This window comes from Wasmannia auropunctata, unplaced genomic scaffold, assembly GCF_000956235.1.
Source record: "Wasmannia auropunctata unplaced genomic scaffold, wasmannia.A_1.0 LD336078.1, whole genome shotgun sequence".
Classification (NCBI taxonomy): Eukaryota; Metazoa; Arthropoda; class Insecta; order Hymenoptera; family Formicidae; genus Wasmannia; species Wasmannia auropunctata.
The window spans coordinates 5,749,059-5,759,575 of NW_012026812.1; positions in this window are offsets into that span (position 1 = coordinate 5,749,059).

The window sequence follows — 10,517 nt, forward strand, 5'->3', positions numbered from 1 at the left end:
GAGGAGGAGGGAGGGAGGGAGAGAGAGATAATTACGCGGCGAAGAATGTTGAAGTGTCCTTCACTTCAAAATTAAAATTTTAATTTCGATTATCATGATGTAACTTCGCCCGGAACTCCCAGTCAATTTGCATCCCTACCAGCGCTTACCATCTTATTTTTCTTTCAAGCGCATACATTATATAGATCGACGTGCGCTCTTTCAACATTATAATAATTTACTTTTGTCGGAACTTCTTCATTGCAGAATTTTAAAAACTGGCAACTTTTATGTGAAACGACCAACTGTAAAATTTGTAATTTCAAACTACATCCAATTTAAGTCACCAGTTTAATCATACCCGTAGGTCGCCATTACTCCTACTCATGTCGTTAATTTAACTAAAACGATGGCGTTGAACAATTTAACTCATGTATTAAATGTATTAAATTTCACTCAAATTTAGTTTATGATTTACTAGAGATATAGACTCAAATTTAGTCCAGTATTTACCTGTTAGTAAATGCTACGTTTACATGGACGTTGTTTGGTTTGATACTTAAGTAATTCAACTGCAGAAATGGATTAAATATGGTTGATTTTCTAAACACATATTTCGTATTAAAATAATACATTTTGATATAATGAAAGTTAAAAATAACAAAATGTTGTTTAACTCAAAAAATTGATTTAACCCTAATTAGTATTTGCTCCGAAATTTCCTTAATCGCATGGTATTCGCAGGTTTAATGTATACCCGATAAAACTTCTTTAAATTTATCTTTGTTTAAAGTTAACGTAATTAAACTTTCTTTTCTCATTTTGAAGGTCCAAATTTGAGGAATAAAATTATGTAAAGTTGTAAAAAATATTTGTTATGAACAATTTTTCACGTTATCTGGATTTAGCGCATAATTGAAAAAAATATCGGAATTTACCGGATTCGCGAATACTGTCCAGTTAAATTTGATTCTTTAATCAATATATCAATATATTTCGACCATCTCTGTATAATACAATCAAATTAAGAGAAGGCCACGATCATAATAGGATCTTTGTGCTCCTAATATTTCTATGTAAATTTTACATACTTATTCTAGTTTCAGTGTGTGCCGTTACTTTCAGATTCAACACAGCTCTTTGCTTGAAACAGAACTATATTATCATACGATTAAATTGATAATCAATTTAATAAATACTGATGTTCACTGGCGTCTAATGAAATCCCTCCTACCCCACGATGCGCTATAAAGAATTATTTGCTGCGAAAAATATTACCTTAGCCAGGTTTTGAACCTGAGACTTCCCGACTTTCCGGGGCAGATGTCTTAAAGCAAAGAGCTGTGTTGAATCCAAAAGTAACGGTACACAGTTCGCTGAAACTAGAATATGTATGAAAAATTTACATAGAAATATTAGGAGCACCAAGATCCTGCAGCTATAACCGTGCGTGATCTTCTCTCAATTTGATTGCGTTGATTCTTTAATATGTAGTTCAAATACTAAATATAGAGGAAGTTAATTCTAGAGTTCAACTCTAGAAATATATCTTATAAAACTGTTTCGTCATTTTCAAAATTTTTGTGCGGGGGAAAAGAAAATTTTGATTTCATTATTTATCAATTTTCCTTAAGCTTTTGTTACGTGAAATAGTCGCAGCAAATCTACGCATCGTTTGTATATTTTTAATTTCATCAGTCGCAATAAGCCGAATAATATCTTGCAAAAGGCGGTAAGCCAAAGCACTGTGAGAGTCGAACCAACTTGCGAAATTAATTGCTCGTTCGCAATTTCCCCGGAGAGGTAGCTCTCTTGCTTGCTCTAGTTGTGCATCTTTGCGCTACCGCCCCGCGATGCATTTCCACGAAAGTGGTCTGAGACTTTCGTGATAAAATTGTCAAAGGAGGACGCGAGAAGCTTTCCGGATGGGAGTCAGAAAATCGGGAATTGCAGATGCGGGGAGCGGAAATACAATATCCGGCGCGAGTAAAGCTCACGCGCGCGCACGAGAGAGAAAAAGCTTTATCGCACTTGTTCTGGAAACTTGCCTACCGTGTCTGATGGGACTGAGGGAAGCTATTTCCGGTGAGACCGAAAAATCCGGCGTACATGAGACATACGGATTTCCAGGTGCGCATATATATATATATATATATATATATAGGCAAGCTCTGTGTGCTCTTGCTGCAAATACGCGTCACTCCGTCACCACGTCGTCCGCGAATACATGACACATCCGCCATGTGCGGCACTATCGATGCTGCAAACGACGTAGTAGGAACGATATCTTATTCATCGGATACGACGTTGAAGTGCCCCGTGCTGCAGGAGAATAAATTTAGATCAAGTCCGTCTGGCTTTTATATCTATTTTCGGAAGAAATCGCTTCGCGATTAATTATCTCGTCGCATTAATTACATTCTTGAGATAATTTTGTGTAATAACTTGATTTCTCGTAAATACCTATGTGAATACGGGAGGGGTACGACAAAAGATTTAACTAAGCCCTTTTATTCCTCGGACACATCGGTTGCATCACTAAAAACTTCTCGTTATCTCCGAATCGTTTAAAGGAAAAGACATTTTTACATTCGCGCTAGACTCACTAGAGAATAAGATTTACGATGTAACTTGATTATATCTTGTTTACTAAGATTGGAGAGGTATAACGAAAGGAAAACACGTGGGACGTGATTCTCCGGATGCTCGTAAAAGCAAATATATAGCTTTTGAAATGCGTTCTGTCTACTTGCTTTTATAATACGAATGTAAGAATGTAAGATTGTTTCCATATGGTACTGCATATCTGTGGACCACCCAACGTGTTATTGACGATCAAAGCTGAAAATATACATGCGATATGCTTCATATGTATTAGAGAAGTTTAATATTTACAATGATAAATTTACTTTTCGAAATGCAATTCAATTTCAAGAAATACTTCTACGAACATGTTTGTAGCTAATTTCTACTTATTTATTTTCTCGGAATTTGTGAGAGATATCGCAGGAAATCGTTGCGCGGGATATTTTTTTTATTCTTGCATAAAAATCGAATTTTACCACAGCACATTCGCGAATTATTTCATCCTATAAAAAGATAAAAAGATATATAAAGAAACTTTTCTGGCGCAGTCAAGATTACAGCCTCATATATTTGGCAATATAGAAAATATACGATAGTTTGAGCAGATAGCATGCGAGCTGCGTGTTGTGTATTCCATATGATAATAAAAGCAAATCAAGTTGGAAACATAGTTCATCTACGCGTACGCGTAGCAGAAGAGAAAATTGGATCACAGCGACAAAAAAATTCGTTAAATCTACAACGGTCGTAAAAAAACAGAAAAATATAAATCACGAATTTTTCATTTCTAGTGGAATTTTATTTCTTGCATTCAGTGGTTTTCTCGCGTTTCCCGTAAATTTCTAGTAAATTTTTGTTTCGTTTTGCTTTAAGGAGAAGGAAACTCTGTCATTAACTCATTCACTCTCGAAATCCAATTAAATTTGAGAAGCGCCAAGTGAAAGGTCTGCCAAATGGATAATTAATTAATAATTTCCGCGAGACCGTCTCGCCTGTCAGAGATTCACATGCGAGTGACGCGAGTTGTTTGTGTATCTTATTCTTGTTGTGCGTATCTTGCATATCTTTGTTCTTGTCAATAATAATTAGCTATTTTTCAGAATATTTAAACAATCTCTAATACGCATATCAGGATGTTTATTACAAGTATCGAACAACGTTCGATTATCGAGAAATTGTTCTTATCGCTCCATTTGTCACCTCATTTGTCAACTTTTATTTGTCAATTCATTTTACCTGCTAGTAAATTACTTATCGTCATTCATTTTTGTCGATAAGCGTATATTTTTTTCTCTTCTTTTACTTATATTGACACAAATACACCAAGTTGATTTAATATCTTTCCGATATGAGAACTGCATACACATTGAAAAGATTTTCAACAACTTTAGCATTTAAAGCAGCGGTATATTCTGAGCGACGTAAATTTCTTTTATGGTTCATTTTGGAGACTTGGAACTATATATATATTTTAATTGAAAAGCATAATCCCATTTTCCCCGGCTCCGCAGAGCCGTAAACGGGAACGCTCCGTCCGCGCCCGCCCCCGTCATTCCATTTTCCATCACATTTTTTTCAGCACACACCTTTCGATAAGCACCAGGATTCGACGACATCATCGATTTTTTTCCCCTTTCTCTCCGCCGGCTTGTTACTCCATTATTCGCTTTGTGATCGTACGCGAGTTTTACGCTCGGCGGGGACGGCGCTTTAATTATCTTCGATCGCGCTTTCACCACGAAATGCCATATGTGAAGTCGCTGAAAATTCCATTTGCCGTACGACGGCGATTATTGGCCTTACCTTTTGCTGACAAGTGCACGAGTGTCGCGTATAAATCACCGGAAAGAGCGAAGGACGGTGCACGGAGAGGCGTGTATTTTGATAAGAAAATTAACTCTGGATATAAACCCTTAACGTGACGTTTTATTGTTCAAGCTTAACGTGGCCTGATTTACACTTGCATTGCAACACAAAAGTTATTTATATGACGATTTATTTTTTACGTAATGAGTTTCTTATATTTTATAATATTTACGATTTACTGATGAACGCACATTTATTCTCATTCATAAAAAAGATGATAAAATTTATGTATAGTTAATACTTTATTAAATAAATTGCTTTGTTAAAAAATAATACAAAATTCTATTTTAAAATTACGTAATCACAACGTTCGATCTGTACAACTGTATCGTTTTGCGTATTTACTTAATTACATCGTTCATACAGATTTCAATATTCAATTGCTGTTATATTAGCTGTATTAGCAGAATTGAATGCTATTTCAGTAAATAAAGTTTACGAACCTATGTAGTGCCTATAGCATCTAATCCAATATTTTAGTAATACTACAAATCCAATCCAATGTTTGTAATAGTTTATGTCCAAGTTATAGTTAATGTTCGTATGGTTTCGTAGAATATCTGCTAAAAATAGTTACTATATAGGGTGTTCCGAAATTCGCATATACAAATAATTTAACAAGAAAGTTTTTGAAAAATAAAGTAAAATTGTTATTTGTATTTTTATTTTAAGCAATTTTTGAGATATAAGGACTTGAAGCTAGTCAATCAGAGATTACGTTTAGACGGTCATCTACGGTCTGTCACGCGGTCGCTATAATCTACCGCACGAACGACCGGACATGCGACTGTCTAAAGTCTTGTATTGATTGGCCAACTTTAAGACGTAAGGCTTGTATTTATTGGCCAGCTTTAAGATCCTTGTGTCTTAAAAAACTATTGTTTCAAATATAAATTTACAAAGGACTACTTTTACTTAATTTTTCGAAAATTTTTTGCCATAGTATTTTGATTTGCGAATTTCAGGACATTCTGTATATTTTTAATAACGGATGTGTTAAAGATTAAAAAAATATTATGGCGTTTACGATTTTCACTATTTATTATAGATGTCAATAAGCTCGAAGCATTCAAAATGTGGTCCCATAGCAGAAGCTTGCAGTAAATTGGTGAAATATAATATTGATAAAGCAACATTACAATGTTACCGCAATATTGCTGAAACATTGCAATGTTTTTGCTTATTGCTGGAATAATTTGTTCTACATGGGGCTGTATAGATGCATGTTGTGAATAAGCGGAATCGATAGGATTAGAAATGAGAATGTTCTTTTGAGAAGAGATAAAGAAAAAGAGGCTATCAAAGACATCAAATCCAAAAAGATAGCTTATTTGGGTCATATCATATATGTATGATATCATATAGCCAGAGAAGCCTTCTTACATCTTATAATTTAGGGTAGAAACGCAAGTAAAAGGGAACTTAGGAAAAGATTTCCCCTTCATAATTTAAGAACTTGAGTCATATAGGTACAGAATGTTGACAAGATCGCACACTTTTTAGAGCAGCCGTTAATAAAGTATTAATAGTCAACATGATTGCTAACGCCCGAGAACTTGATAAGACAATCATAAAGAAAAAGATCTCAATATATAAGCTGGATTTACAAATGATGGAAGTCTTTAAATCCTTAGAGTAATCAGATTAAAAGAAGTAGTTTTTAAAAAACTTTTAATATAGTGTTATAAAGACTTAAGTTTGATAATATCTAGGTCCAATAAAAATTTTCTTTCTCTTTAAAAATTTAGCGGGGTGTAGAAGCATCCGTCTTGCAGTTTCTTGCGGTAACATAACTTCTTGTGTTAAAGTTTCGCACGGACAGAACAACGCGAGCATACGTCTTGCGTGAACCACGTCAGTGAAGTATCTCACCGTAAAGTCCGACGGAGTATTATTTCTGGCGCGGACTCTCGGCGACCGTGACTCTCCGGGCGCGGTTGTCTCGGGTGTCGTAAAAAGGTGTGGCCGGCTTCCTTATCTTCAACCTGCCCCCGTAACCGTACGGTCTGGAGGGTCAGGGAATTTCCGTGCCGAATCCTCTGGTAGGTTCCCTTATCTCTGGCTAGACCTCGATGCATCTTAAGGCCAGATTTGCAATAACTCATCGCGTAAATCGTGGAAATATATGAAGACGCTTTCAAGATAAATACTTTGTTACAAACTTTTCTCAAACATTTTAGCGTGGTTATATATTATATGTATATTTGTTGTAATATACGACGATTATAAATTCCGACGGAGGGGATATATCTTTTCAACAATTTCAACGTTTACATATTAATATCTATATATCACAGAATCTTATTACAACTTCAGAGAATTTTTAAGATTTACAGCCTTTACCATAAGTATAAAGCACCCCCACAAATTGATGTAAACATTTTTAATATTTAATATTTAATAGAAAATAAATTAAAAAATAGTTTTACTGAAAAATAATATTTATTTTTATAACAATTTAAATATTTTATTAGTCCTTCTTTGGCTCTTATTATCATTTTTTCCAAGAATATACAATAAATAAAAGATGTTTTATACTTACAGCCAAGGCTATATTTTTGAAAGTTACGTTAATGCTTGCAATTTTGCAAAGTTAACGCTAACATTTACTCTAAGTAGTTTCCGATTATCGCGGAAGAGGCAATATCTGTCAAAAGTTTGCGTTCTTAAAATCGAAAAGAAAATAAAAGTCAAATATCGTCTTGGGACAAAAAGCGACAAAAAGGAAATAATTTCAGTATTTTTTTTAAAGGACAGAAAGTAAGTAATTTGAAGTTTAATGCGAGTAAATGCTTGTCGAAATTGCAAAGTATGTTTTTAAGTAGCTACGTGCTATACTTTCATGGAAAACTCGCACTCTACGAGTGAAATACGGACAAAGTGGTACGTGGAAAAGTGAGCGTACAGCGAGATCGTGGCAAATTGTATGACGCGTTCTCTCCTTTCTCGATACTACACTTGCTGGCTCGTACTCCGAGATGCTACAGCTAAACGAGTTGAAATACGGGGCCGCTGTTTTCCAACGAAGGTCACGGACACAATTACATAGACGATGGCGAATGTGCCAGGGCCATTCTTATACATACTGCGAGAGAAACGAGTTACTATCACGAGTTACCTGCATCACAGAAACACGCGAATCAGTTGTTCCATCGCTGACGCTTTTACTTTAGAATTTTACCAAGATTGAAAAATATGTTCAGGAAAGGTTGCGATCTCGGACGTTTCTTTAAAATTTTCCATGGTTAAATATCGTACGGGCGAGAAAAAACATAAATTTTGTGAATTCTTCACAAATATTTATACATCTCAAAAAAATTTTAACGTAAAATGAATATATTCGAAAGTAATATAAACGTTATGTAAAAATTAATACAGAAAATGTAACACTTTGATATAATTTAGAAACAAATTGTGGAAACATATTTCTTTAGTAAACATATTACAAATTAACATTTATAATATGTTAAATTAACATGTACAAAGATTGTACATGTTAAATTAACATGTATAATCTTTTATTCACTTATTTTAGAATGTGTTAAATTATATGTATTGAAACTCCATTAATTTTTTTATTCACTCATAAATTGTGTTATTTTAATACTAAAAATATTAAATATTAGCATAAAAAATTCAAATAATATAATCGCATGTATATTAAATTAACACTCGGCGGCTATAATGAAAACTCAACATAAAAGTTTAACAAAGATTTAGGTGGATCGTTTTTAACAAAAATATAAAATGTTATTTACTGCAGTGCAAAGTTGTTTTATACAAACAAAAATGATTCAAAGAAAGGCGAAGAAATGAGCAAATTAATACAATTTGCTCGTTTCTTGGCCTTTCTTTGAAACATTTTTGTTTATTAATTTCACACACAAGCGTGTTTTCTGTTTTATACATTTATGTCGTATATAATAGTCTACGCTACATAAGGAAATCTTTTCTTACGGGGAACCGGAGAGGAGAAATTCCTTTTCACGACATGGTTCATTAAGGAAGGAAGCCATTCGTCTCCGAGTCATTCACGCGTAACAAAAGCAGCTAACGTGATACACTGTCTGGGGCGGGATATTATCCAACCGACATTTCCTACTGAAAATATACTCTTCATTCGCTCAGAGTATTATCGATTCCGCGGTATTTCGCCGACAACTTTCGAGCGACATCAAAAGTTGAAGGCAGCGTTTCTGTTTCCAAGAAGAAGAAATTACTGATATTGGTGTGCGGACCTTCTCAGAGGTAAACATCAAAAGAGGAAAAATTCGAGGCGAAAAAGTAAGAACTGAGCAGCGCCGGAGGGATCAGGGGAAAGAGACAGAAAATACCGAGAGAAAACGAATGAGGGGATATCGAGAACGGGGACTATCGTTTCCCCGGGCTGATAATCGAAAATTTCGAGCGTGGCGAGTTCGGAGGCGAATTTACGGTAGATTCGCTAACAAGAATTTACGCAAATCGAGGAAGGGGGAAAGTTGAATAAGTAGGCCGCGAGCTCGAAGTTTAGTAGTTTAGTAACTTCGATTTCTTCTGAATATTTTTCGATAAAGTCGACGAATCGATCAAATCATGCGTCTCTCTTTCGTTATCACAATAGTTTTTTTGTTAATAGGCAGGCCTTTCTATATTCAGCCGTCTTATTCACTTTGTCATAAAACAACAACGAATAGATGAGTAATACTTCCAGGTGGTCCTCGTAATATCCGATAATTGGCACTTGATATTCGCGCAAAATTGCGCAGTTAAGACTCGCCAACACTTAGGTCACGTCGCCTCCTCTATTTCTGTCTGACCTTAATTAATGTAAAATATTCGTGCTTATACTTGTATCCATTGCCTCCTGACTCCAATTATTATCGGATTACACTGTGTGTGCAATATGTAGCATTAACAATATTTCATTCCAAATATAAGTAATTTGTAAAGTTTCATATCACGTACATCACGCGCGTTGAGCTCAAAATCGTAATGTGGATTGTAATGTGAATAAATACTTCTTTCAATCAAGATATAAAAGATCCTTAATTGAAAGATATGAAATAACACTTTTTTCCAGGTATAACTCTTTGCGTTTTAATTAATATTTAGCATATGGGGGAAGGTATAGTTACGTATACATATTTTCAGGGTTGGGTAAGTTAATATATTATTTTAACTAAATTAAGTTAAAGTTAACAATCTAAAAATTTAACTTAATTAAGATATAAGTTAGTCCATAATAAAATTAATTGAGTTAAAAGTTAAGTTAATAAAAAAAAGCAATTAAAAAGTTAAAGTTAAATTTTTTCATTTTATAATTTTAGAGTTTCTAAATAAAGTTTCTAAATAAAGTATATATATGTTATACTTATTTCTGTCGAGCCACGGAAAAAGGACTGATTTCGAAGGGCTTCTTCCAACGTGATTTAATGCACATGCAGAAGGTCCGCGAACAGTGATTCCTTTCCACGGTCAGACTGTATTTATTATATTATTACAATCGTCTTGATGTGTGTTCTCAAATTTGAAGACACTAACTTAGACATGTATTTTATTTTAGGTTTACAAAAAGCGTTTACTAAAAACGTAAGTTCAAGAAAGTTAGATCAAAAATTAATAATTACCGATAAAATGTAACTAAATTAAATTAAAAGTTAAGAGCTTAAAATGTAACTAAGTTAAGTTAAAATTATTTAATTTTTTAACTTAACTTTTATCTTTTTAACTAGCTACTACCCAACCCTGCATATTTTATATGTCGCGATCCTCTTTTCGTTTGCCCGCGCCCGTACTGGCTCTATATTTCTCGGACGAGTAAATATTTTTCTAATTAGCAATAGCGTGGACCTCGACTGGAAGAGACGTTTATATTTGTAGAGTCTCACCTTTCGCACATACTTGACGGTTAATCGAAGGTCTTCTCGCATTATTGAAATTGGCTATATACCAGATCAGAAATGACAAATACGCATATATGAATATATATACATACATATATATATATATATATATATATACCTATATATATATATATATATATATATCCTAGTCTCTTTGTATCTTTTCAAAACTGTCGCTCAATTTAACTTCGCTGTTCATGC